Source organism: Amphibalanus amphitrite, unplaced genomic scaffold, assembly GCF_019059575.1.
Source record: "Amphibalanus amphitrite isolate SeventyFive unplaced genomic scaffold, NRLGWU_Aamphi_draft 000104F_arrow, whole genome shotgun sequence".
Classification (NCBI taxonomy): domain Eukaryota; kingdom Metazoa; phylum Arthropoda; class Thecostraca; order Balanomorpha; family Balanidae; genus Amphibalanus; species Amphibalanus amphitrite.
In genome coordinates this window covers 846,848-859,669 of record NW_024881599.1, presented here as the reverse complement: position 1 = coordinate 859,669, position 12,822 = coordinate 846,848, and positions in this window count along the sequence as shown.

The following is a 12,822-nucleotide window of genomic DNA, read 5'->3' as shown; positions in this document are numbered from 1 at the left end:
CATATAAAAAAATCAAATTTCTATCACATCTAATTCATGGTGATGATCAGAACTTTTCGATACCCCCTCGTATTTCTGGGCGGGGCAAGGAAGTATCTAGCCCGTAAGGCTATCGTCCGGAGGTCGCATTCACAGCGAGGCAGGCATGCCAGACGTCGCGGCGCGGGCCCTGGATGTATGCCGACTAGGCTGATGCCGTTTTACAGAGAGAACATGAATTAAAAAGTGATGTGCAGGCAGGGATCGAACTCAATATCTCTTTGGGGTGCCTGGACACCTAAATAATCTCCAGGGCACCCCCAAATACGACCTGAGCCCCCAAATGTTCAAGGGCGCCCCTCCGGAAACCAGAATATTCCGAACCCCCAGGGTCGATGGCGCCCGTGAAGAGCCGCTGGCACCCACCTAAACGGAACAGTCGCCCCATTAAAGCTTGATGGCGCCCCTCTAGAGCACCCGGCGCCCTTCTGAAGTTCACAGCTGCCCCAATCGACCCATCCAAGATCGATCCCTGAAACCACTGGCGCCCCTCTAAAGCACCCGCATTCTTCTCAAGATCACAGTCGCCCTATCCGAGATCAATAGCGCCCTCAAGAGCCACTAGCGCCCCACCCCCTTGAGACTGAAGTCGTCCCGCTTGAGACTAAAGTCGCCCCATTCAAGCCCAATGACGCCCCTCCAGAGCGTCCAGCGCGCTTCTGAAGATCACGCCCATCTAAACGAAGGTTACAGCTGCCCCATCTTAAGATCGATGACAGCCCTCTGAAACCAATGGCGCCCTTCTAGACTACCCGGCACCCCTCTGAAAATCACATTCACCCCATCCGAGACAACGTCCCTGGAGACTACAGTCGGCCCACCCAAGCTCAGGCCCCTCCAGAGCCTCCCTGCGGCGCCCTGCTGAAGGCAACAGTGGCCCCATCCATGCCCAATGGCGCCCCTCAACGCCGTTCTAAAGATCACAGTCGCCCCATCAATCCGAGGTCGCTGGCGCCCCTCAAGAGCCACTGGCTCCCACCTGAACAGGGGCTTCAGTCGGCCCATCCTTGATCAATGGCGCCCCTCTGAAACCACTGATGCTCCTCTGAAAATCCCAGTCGGACCATCCGAGATCAATGGCGCCCCTCCAGAGCGTCCGACGCCCTACTGAAGGCAGCAGTGACCCCATCCAAGCATTGCACCCCTCTAGAGCACCCGGTGCCCTTCTGAAGATCACATTCGCCCTATCCGAGGTCGTTCAGACGCCCTCCAGTAGTCACTGACGCGAAACTGAATGGATACTTCGGTCGCCCCGCCCCATTCAAGATTGATAGCGCCCCCCTCCCCGAAACCACTGACGCTAGGCAATTATTTGACAATGGGGCTTTCTCATCGACACTAAGGGCCCTTTTCAAGATGCAGCAGCTAGGCGGCGCCGAGCTGGGCTTGGATGTCCCAAGCGTTCCTTATTAGGCAGCCTTGTAAGTGCCACCCTCGTTGCAATACCGCCCCTCAACGCGACGCTGCCCCTTCACCGTACAATGCCACCCCTCAATGCAAGTGGCGCCCCTCAGCGCTGTGCCGCACATTATTGCGATGCCGACAGCGCCTAGCAGTGCGGTGCCGCCCCCAGCGTAAGCGTTTTTTTTATTGAACCTGCTGGGGGTGTTTGAACACCCACTTCTAACTCAGCTTGTGGGCCACGTCGAGACACGCAGTAGGCGGCGTTCGAAAGAGCGTCAAAAACTATTACAAAACTATTAAGATCATTTTAAGGTTAGGTCGAACCGGTCGAAGGTCAGGTCACCAGCGACAACCGAAAATCAAATTTCGCCGATGTTGACATTTTTCGACAAAGCGGCGCATAAGTCAGGATTCAGAAAGAGATTGAGCTACAGCGCCGCAGCAAAGCGCATATTCGATAGCTCTTTTTATGCTCTCTCTTATTGATTATCTCAGATTTGACCTAAGGTAAACGTTTTAGCCTCAAAATATACGTTTTCGCGGAGGACGTTTATCTGTAATACCTTTTGGCTCAGACCTGCACGATATTAGTTCAACCAGCATCGTGTTCCATTTTTCGAGACAGACGAGTCAAATGAACTAGAATTTGACATTAAAAGGGCATTTGAGAATTTGACCTAAGGAAAAGGTCATAACCTAACCGGTAAAGGTCATATTGCATATTAGTCGATCCATATTTTCGAGAAGGAAAATAATTATATAGGGTGTTTCATTGCTCTACCATACCTCTATCAAAAGTTATTGTCCAAAATCTACTGGAGACCTTTCATGACCTGAGATGACCTCAGTAACATAAAAGTGGTCACATCACGAGTGACATTTACCGATTAAATGTGTCATATTAACCTGCATCCCGATGGTTGAGGTTGTTTTCGTTCAGAAGAAGAGCATTTTAATTGTCTCCCATTAATCCGCGCCGTGCTGGAAGGGGGGGGGGTTACGCCCCCCTTAGGTTTTTTTCTCGCGAATATCTCGAAAACGGCGTCGCGCAGCGCCTGCGCTGTCTTTGGTACACCTGTTCATACATCTTTTCTACACAGCTTGTTAAATTTCAGATGAGGGTCGTTCAAGGTCAGGTCACTAGGGCACGTCAAGTGACCTTGCCTCAAAAAAAGTTTAAAGACCCGCTATAGCTACACCGACTGAACGATCACTTTTGAAACTTTCAGATAAGACTAACAATATGCATCAAAATGCTCATCTCTGACTTTTTATTTCTGTGACCTAAGGTCAGGTCAATTTTGGGACCTCAAGTCAGTGGGAGAAAAGTGAAATGCGCCTCTTTTGGACGAATGTTGTTTAAAACCCCCTTAAACATCGGTTCATAGGTAAACATAACACACTGAATCGTAAAAATGCACCTGTGTCCTTTTATGTGCCCTTGAGGTCATCTCAGGTCATAAACGGTCACCTATTTTATCACCATAAACGGTTTTTGGCTTCAACTTTTGGTAGAGACGTGCTAGAGCGGTGAAAACACGTCAGATGTTGTCAGCTCGACGATACGGATTAGTGATGTCAATTACGGAAAATTGCGATACCGATACCAAACCAAATACCAACAATACCCATGGAAAAATACCGAAACCGAGCAGACTTGGGAATATAAGGGAAATACCAACTTTTTACCAAATTTTCAGCCTCTTTTACATTAGAGAGGGTTCATAATACCAAGAAAATACCAAGTACATTCGCCTTGAAATACCAAATACCAAGTTGGTATCGGCTTGGTATCGGTATACCAAAAAGTTAGTATCCGATTGACATCTCTAATACGGATCGACTGATCTGCAGAATGACCCTTTCCGGTCAGGTCATGACCTTGACCTGCGGTCAAATTTTTAAAATAACCTTTCAAGGTCAACGTATAGTTCATTCGAAGCGTCTCGACGAGAGGAACACGAGGCAGGCAAAATAAATATCATCACTGTCTTGAACCAAATGTTATTGCAGACAAACGCTTTTCATAAAAACTGTTATTTTTTGAATTTTTGCCCTCTGGAGGCTAAACAATTGACCTGAGATCAAATCCGAGAGCAATATTCAGAAAAGCCTGTAAAAGGGCTATCGAATGCGCTTTTCCGCGGCGCTGTAGCTCTATTGGTTCCCGAGTTCGCCGTTGGCAGTTTCCAAAATTGTTGAAATGGACTAAATTTTACCTTTGATGACCTCTGGTGACCTGACCTTTGACCCGACCTAAAAATTGATACGAAGTCTTTCCGTCGTTATTTTTGACGCTCTTTCGATTTCCCCTTACCGCGTGTCGCTACGTGGCCCAGGAGCCGAGTTAGAGGGGGGACGTGAAAACACCCCCCCCCCCCCCCCCAGCACGACACGGAAGGCACAGGCGCGGGTTAACTTATAGGTAATCGGTAACTTATAGGTACTTATAGAGAGGTCGCAAAATTGACCAGGCCCTCAATGAAGATATTTGGTCTGGGGATTACGCAAGGCGAATGTTCGGTGAGATCAGCAGGTTTCTATGGCACTTATTCAAAGTCGACCATGCACACTCACATCATCAAAAGTCGTCTTCTATACTACGCCGGCCAAAGACATTCTTAACCTTCGTGCCACTATATGGGACAGTCTCACGCCTCACCCATCTGGCACTCATGCAGTCATGAGTGTCTGAGATTCTAAGCACGGCCACCCCGGTCGACCAGAGGCTACAGCCCACAGGTCACTTTGGTTCAGTAAGTGAACCTGTATGTTTTTTTTTTTGCAAAGAATAAAGATTGTGCCTAGTAGTGGTGCCAATCGGAATCCGTTTTTTCGGAATTCCAATTTTTGTCCGATTCCGATTTGGAATTCGGACGGAATTCTAAAAAAAAATTGGAAAATTATCGGAACATAAGGCCAATGCACTTTTCAAATTTACGCGAAAAATTCAAAATGTTTACATGTTATCTGAGGAGTAACAAACTAAAAACCAACTAAATGGTACCTAATTCATGTCAGAAAATTTTCAGAAAACAAAAATATCAATTGGCAATTACCATAGCCCTAGCCTCCTTCAAAAAAAAAAAAATGAAGCATCCACAAGGCACATCACATTATCTGAAACTGATTTGTCAATGTTAGTTAACTGGTTAGGTAGGGAGAACAATAACGTAAATTGAACAGCAAAAACTAAAGCTTAAAATTTAGAGCACAAGCACAAGTAGTAAAAGTAAGCACAATATATATTAATGGCTATATTGGTTGCATTCAATCAATGTATGCAAATGATGTATACCAGATAGCAATTAGCAACAGACAGCAACAATATTATCGGCTGATGGTAACTGACAAAGCAAGTGGCATTGTAATTAATGATTTACATTGACATGAACTGGAAATACTTAGATGCCACCAATAGGCATTAGGCAGTAAGAAAAACAAACAAAACAATCAACGCTGCTATCCAAAGTTCCGCAGGGTGGAAGAAAATAGGATTGCGGACCTCAAACTTGAAATGCCAGCAAGATCCGCATTCCGCAAACGCAAATAAGATAATACAAACAACCGACGCAGTCGCAGGCACTATAAATAAAGCAAATTTCGGCATTTGTATCGCATGGCACCCACAACTCGCAAGGCCCTCGCACCACGGCCCTGTTTCACGGCGGAGCGCTGCAGTGTGCTGCGCGCGTCGGCGCGTTGGGTTTCCATGGCAATATCAACAAACCTCCCTCTGACGCTACGCTATGACGTCATCGCAAAACGCCAGCACCCTAGCGCCAGCACCATCAGCACGCTAGCAGCATTCGCACTCAAACCTCTGTTCTCTCTGCACTGGGTTCTTTAGGACCTCTGTTCCAAACGCGATTCATCATAAGCTAACGGATCGCACGCAACGTCATTCGAGTGACGTCAGGGGTACGCCTCAGCTCCCAGCGCGCTGCGGCGCGCGCAGCGTCGGGCGGTGAAACAGGGCCCACATATCACATACCGCATAGGCGCATACGTATGTGGCGCAGAATGACGACGTTTCACTCTCAAACTAAATCAGTGGAATTTCTACCAGCTAACGGACAGATTTTAGGGCAGCCGCGACAACCAGTGAATAGTTGTCTACCAGTTTCAGTTGACTCTACTCGAACAGGTATAACGTACACTGCTCCTGGCAGAGGTTGTTGATTGTTTTTGAAAGAAAGGAGACCCAAAATATGATTTTTTATGAAATGATGAGTGTTTCACTTAGCAGTAAGTAATAAGCTTAAGTATGACTATCTTCAAAGTTCAAATCATATTAAAAAGAATAAAAAATAAATAATAGAAAATAAGTAACTTGACTTTTAATTGTTCCTGGAAAGAAGAAAAACCAGCGCTCAAGGCGTCGCATATGTCTCATGAAAATTCACAATCACATTCCCTGATCACAGGCTCGGTTTGGCATTAATTACTCGAATTCTATTTATTTCTGTCATATTGATATCGCAGGAAGCTTAGCCATGTTCCTTGTAATTGGCAACGAAATAGACTACAATTCCCTTTCAGAGGTATTTTAGATTTTGGTACTTATGATTGTAAACAATATTTTCCTCAGTTGCACCTGACAGGTACCTAAGCCAGAGCCATACTGATACTTTTATGGACTGTTAGGGCTCACAACTTGCCTGTTTATGAAATATGAATATTAGTGTAACTCTAGTCATCATTGAATGGTTATCAGTTGAACCACTAGCTTCCTGTTCTACTTAATACTTATGCCTTATGCTATTTTTACTTGTGGTACTGACTACTGATGACAACAATGACTAAGTATAACCATTAACCACTGTGACTAACCCGTGCAACTCAAACTGGTAACCAGTTAAGGCCCTACTGGTAAATGAGCATACTTGTACAATGTCAGTGTAACCTTAACATTAACCATAGAACCACTGTCCATTAATCACTGCTGATATAACTATTTGTAATAACTTTATTCATAATTATATATTAACAATTAACATGTGGAGTGATTCATTTTATGCTTTCTAAACATTTTGTAAACCATGCTAAAATAAATACGTTCTAGCAAGTAGCATAAGTAGCATTTATAGCTAACCCCTGCAATATGGCAAAAATTCATAATCCTGTAAAATAAAAGCTGATCACGAAATAAGAATGCGCAAAATCGGAAAAAAAAATTGGAATAGCCCCCGCTTCGGACAAAAATTGGAAATTTACTTGGCAGGCGCTTGGAATCGGATCGGAATTGGAATTGAGATTTCATGAAATTGGCACCACTAGTGCCTAGCGATCAACGCATATTTTACCGTTTCGAATTCGAATGGGTGTGTATTTTGAGAATAACATGTCCGTAGCCTGAGCTCGTTTCCTATATCGTGCTAAATATGCATACAGATAAAGGCTTTTGATAAAAAACACTGGGATGCAAATTGCATTAATTGGATTTATGAAAAATCAGCGAAACCTGGTTCTTATACTCGTGCCGGTTCCGTAGTAACACCTAGTAAATCATGCATGAATATATGACGTTACATTTTAGACTGACCCCCTGTCACTAGCTCACAATGGCGCCCCTTTCAAGGGAAAAAGTCTCCCCCTCGAGCACCATGGCCCCCCCCCTTTCGCTGATTTCTGGCTACGCCACTGAATGGAGATCATTGAGGATATGAGCTCTACATTACGGGAATTCACTAATTACTACGGCCCATAGGGGCACCGCCGGAGCTGTTTTTTTTACCATCAGTCCCAGGCAACTCCAGGGAGGCGGATCCAAGAAGCGGTCTTGGACACTGCGGGGGCTTACCCCAAAAAGGTTTCTCCGAATTAACTAATTAAAAAAACCCTCGGATTTCGGTTCCTTGCGCACTGCTGTGCAGTGTGATTAACCAACATTTCCTCAGAAAAGTTGTGAAGTTTTCTTTTATTCTCGAAAAGCGATTTCGGGCGCTGCCGGCTGCCCCGGTTGTGGGGGAAGATATTTGCCCCAAATGCCTTCCCTTGGATCCTCCAGTGGGTTGCCCTACCCCGAGCTTGACTAAAAACGTCTTCAAACCCCACCAAAAACCGATGCTAAGGTGAATTTAAATCCAATAACTCATCTCTGTCTGCCCGTCTAAATATACTACACATGGTACGGCACCCGGCCCTGTCGGAGCTTTGAGCCGATCGTGACATTTTCGGCTTTCCCCATCCCAAGCTCGATTAGAAACGTTCTCCTTCCCCACCCGGTTGCTGATGTCAATTCAAATTCAATACCTCATCTCTGTCTGCCCGCCCATAAACCCATTCATTGCACACCGTTCAGCGCCTGGCCCTCCCAGAAGTATCCTAGCGCGTTGAGCAGTTGCCTCCAGCCGCGTCATCGCGAGGCCCCGCGCGGCCCATAACTGAATGCATTGCGCGAATAGCCGTGTCGCCCCTCTGCTTTGCCTCCAAGAATGTAACCATCAACTCCTCTTCTTCATCGGACAGCATATAGTCATTCTTTTGCTTCTTGTTCTTGACCATTGTCGACGACTGAGGTGCTTGCGATAAAGTCTACTCTGACCGTGATTGATTGTTGATACTGTGTTTCCGACATTCAAAATCGAAACCTCAGTATAAAATCGCATGCGCCAAGCGGTTTTTCCTTTTTGCTTTGTATAAAATAGGAAGATGACATGACACGGTACGGCACGGCGCACACCAGTGGGTATCCAGGCCCATCATCTTCCGCGACGACTGCATAACAATATACGACTTCGTCTCGAATCTTTCGGACTACTGATCCTGTTGAATCCATGTGTAGAGTTGTTGGGCTCAAGGCCCTGTTGTGCTTTCCTTGTACTTGTCAAGCATGTGCTGCTCAGGGGGGCGACACGGCTATTCACGCAATGTATTCATTTACGGGCCTCGCTGGGCCTCGCGATGACGCGGCTGGAGGCAACCACTCAGCGCGCTAGGATCCTTCCGGCGGGGCCGGGCGCCGTAAGGTGTGCACTGTGCAATGAATGGGCGGGCAGACAGAGATGAGAGCCGGTAGGTATTGAATTGGAAATGACATCATGAGCAATTTGATGGGGAGAGAGAACGTTTCTAATGAAGATTGGGATGGGTGAAAACCAAAAATATCACGGTCGGTTCAGAGCTCCGACGGGGCCGGGCGCCGTACGGTGCGTAGTAATTTAGGCGGACAGACAGATGAGTTATCGGATTTGAATTGACCTTACCATCGGGCTCTCTGGTGGGATTTTAAGACGTTTTTACTTTTTAGTTAATCAGGGTGGGGCAACCCGCTGGCGGATCCAAGGGAAGGCGTTTGGGACAAATGTTATCCCCCACAGGCCCACATCCGGGGCAGCGTCCGAATTCGTTTTTCGAGAACAAAACGAAAACTTCACAACTTTTCTGAGGAAAATTTTATTGATCGAACTGCACAGTAGTGCGCAAGGAATCGAAATCCGATGTTTTTTTTTTAATTCACTGAAACCTTTATAGGGTATGCCCCCCGATGTGTTCAAGACCGCTTCCTGGATCCGCCAGTTAAGAATATGTCACGGTCGATTGTCGAGCTTCGGCGGGACCGGGCGCTGTATACGTCGTGCCTACCAGGGGGTGTCGAAGTCTAGTAGGAAAATGGAAATCCCCGGCGTGACGTCACGTCGGGGATGACCGACGGCACCTTGCACTGAAAGATACGGCAGAACGGCTATTTTTGAAAAATGATTAAAAATACTTTTGTGCTGTTACGACACATAAAACGCTTATCAGCATGTTCCTCATCATGTGATAAAGGCATATCCGTGGTCGAAAATAGCCGAGACCCAATTTCCAACCATCGACCTGATAAGCAAAGGATGTAAGCGTAATCCTTAAGGACGACTTTCCGTTACATATCTGTACATATGCAGCCTTATGGAAATCGGTAGTTTGGCGATTGGCGACGCGCGCGACATCTGTGCTGCGACTGTAGCGACACCTGGTGTCTGCTTTTCTGCTGTATGTAGGTATTGGGGTTTTGCCAGATGTGGTTCCTACTGCCACACCACTATGTTGACCGAATACTAGAAGTTATTTTGCTAGTAAAAGGCAAGCAAATTGAAAGTTGATTTATAAAATTGCTTATAAATGATAACGAGATAATAATAAAGAAATTTTGATTGAATAATTATTTAAATAATCAAACGTGAAACTATATTCTGGTAGGTTTAGTAGAAATAAGTCCGTGCAACCTTGTATTTAGGGCCTTGGTGCCTACAATCAAGAGGCGTACAGACACCACACCCCACATCCTACTGCTCTACCTGTGCCTCTATGTGTGAAGCACTGAAGTATCACGGAAGCCCACAGGACCTGCGAGTCGACGAGGTGGCCGCCGGATACTGCAGCTCCCCGGAGTTGCCCGGGACCGAGGGTTTAACAGTAGTAATTTCACTGATGGCGAATCTCGTAATGTAAGGATCATATCCTCAAGGATCTCCGTTACGATTTTATATTCCTAAACAATATGGCAGACCAATTATGCTTGCCTTCGTTCAGGCATTATCCCTGATGCTTATCCGCCCACCCACTACAACATGCGTTGTCTGTCAATCAACCATCGCTCGACGACGGGATCCACTCTAACCATCGGCATTCGGTTGTCAATTCACCCACCCCGTTTCCCTAAAATAGACGGGTCAGACTCGGCCTGGGTCCTAACGAGTCCTAGAATCACCAGAGACGGGATCAGGTCGCCGTTATTGTATCGGTCTTGGCGTCTTTAGGTACCTACATATAGACAGCTTCGACCACGGACGCCGGACCGTTCTGCGAATGTACGCACCATCCAGGCCCAAGATGCGTCGAGCTTTATAAGAATGCAGTCTAGATCAATCAACATAACAATGGTGGTATGCAAAAAACGCTTTAAAATCTCTCCCCGGCTCCCGCAACGTCCCAACGCTCCTCCGTTATACGCTCGCCCGATGCGTCCGCCGAGCCGACTTGCCTCCAATGACGTCATCGGCCGGCCGGCGGCGTTCAAGGTCAAACGGCTGGTGTCCTTACCTGGAGTTCTACAGCCTTGGTGCTGCTTGTAAACATGGACGAAAAATGGTTCCACACTGACCAGGGGCGGATCCAGGAATTTTCGGGAGGGGGGGCGGCAAGTCGAAATAGGGGCGACCTGGCAATCCGGGGGCGCTCCATACAAAGGGGGCGCCAAACCGTCAAAATCGGGAGCTAAAAGCCCGCGCCGTGTTAGGGGGCGTTATCGCGCTCCCCCTCAGGTTTTCGCAAATATCTGAAAAACGGCTGCGCGCAGCGCCGCCATTTTCAGCATACCTTATCATGCATCTTTTTTGCACATGTTGTAAAAATGTCTGACGCGGGTGATGGAAGGTCAGGTCACCAGGTTATGCCAAGTGACCTAGCCTAAGAAAAAGTTCAAATGCTTACCATTGCTATACCGAATGAATGATTGCTTTGAGCCTTTCAGCGATTGATGAAACCAACACTATTCATGAAACGTATATCTCGGAATTTCGATATCTTAAGGTCAGGTCAGTTGTGCGACGTCTCCATTAGGTAGGTAGGTATAATTAAGTCTTTGGGAGAAAACTGAAAGGCATCTCTTTTGGACGAGCGCCATTCTAGACAATATCAAGCATTGGGATACATATAAAATTAACACACTGAATAAGAACATTGCACCTAGTGTGACCACTCATTATATCCCAGAGGTCATCCCATGTCATGAAATGTCCGCAGCAGTTTTTTTTTAAAATAACTTTTGATAGATTCAAGCTAGAGAGATAAAAACACCTCAGCTGTGTTCAGCTCGACGATACACATCGACTGCTATGCAGCATGACCTTTCCCGGTCAGGTCATGACCTTGACCTGAGGTCAAATTCTCAAAATTACCTTTCATAAGGTCAACCTTTAGTTTGTTCGACGTGTCTCGACGACAGAAACGCAATGCTGGCAAACATAATGTCGAGACTCTCCTGAGTCAAAAGTTATTGCAGGAAAACATTGTTCGTAAAAAGGCTATTTTTAGAGTCTTTTGCCCTCTGAAGGCTAAACCGTTGACCTGATGTCAAATCTGAGCGCAGCTTGCAGAAACACCTTTAAAAGGGCTATCAAATGCGCTTTTCTGCGGCGCTATAGCTCTTTTGGTTTCCGAGTTATGTGCCGCTGCTTCGAAAACGGAAAATTTTTTGAAACAGGCAACATTTTACCTTTGATGACCTCTGGTGACCTGACATTCGACCTGACCTAAAAAAATGACCGTTTTGTTTTCGTCCTGTTTTTTTTTTTGGCGATCTTTCGAATGCCGCTTATCGCGTGTCACTTCGCGGCCCAGGAGCCGAGTTAGACGAGGGAGTGTGCCCCCCCCCTCCCCAGCAGGACACGGAAAACTCAGACCACCAGCACGGCACGGGTTAAAAGTCGTAGATGGGCACCGCTACCCTAGCAAAAGATATTAGCAAAAAGGTGGCCTCCAATTACTGGTGCAGTCCTTCTTCTCCCGGTGATGCCCCCTCCTTTTTCTGGAAGCGTCTCACTTATGCTGGTATGCCTCACTTCCCGGGGGCGCCCAACCTCTGCTTGGATCGCCTAATCCATTATGGAGAGACCCACTTTGCTTAAGTCGCCTCATTTCTTCCTTCTAAGAACGACCAATTTGCTGTAGGCGGCCCACTTATCTGGGACGCCCATCTTCTGCTAGAAGTGCCCCTCTTCTTCCTGATGCGTCCCACTTCTACTACGAGTGCACCTTTTCTGTTAGGGCGCCCCTTTGCTGCTGAGGAGTCTTTTTTCTACTGTGAATAGGGCGGCCCTCTCCTGTTGGGCGACCCCAAATTCTGCTGGAGGCGCCCCACTTCTGCCCAACTTTTGGTGGGGTGCCCCTCTCTTGCAGGGGGCACTTCTCTTTTGCTGGAGACGCCACTCTTGTGGGGACGCCCTTCCACTGCGGGGAACGTCTCTCTTCTGCCAGAGGCACCCCTTTTCTTCTTATGGGGCTCCTGTTTTTTTTTCTGGGGCGAGGCGACCCTCTGCTGCTCGGAACGGGGCACGCCTCTCCTTTTACTGGGCACCGCCCTTCTGCTGAGGTTGCCCTTCCGCTGTCGTCAGGGGCGCCCCTCTTGGTAGAATATACTCCTTTTCTTTTTGTAATGGTGCGCCCCTCTTCTACCGGGGGCGCCCATCTGCTGCTGGGGCGTCTGTCTTCTGCCGGATATTGTCAATGGGGCACCCATATCCTGTTTGGCGGGCCCAAACTCTGCTGGAGGCTCCCCATTTCTGATTAACTTTTGCTGTGGCACCTCTCTTCTGCTGGGGCGCCCCTCTTCTGCTTGGGGCGCCCGTCTCCTGCTGGAGACCCCTCTCTTCTGCTGGGGCGCCCCTCTTCTGC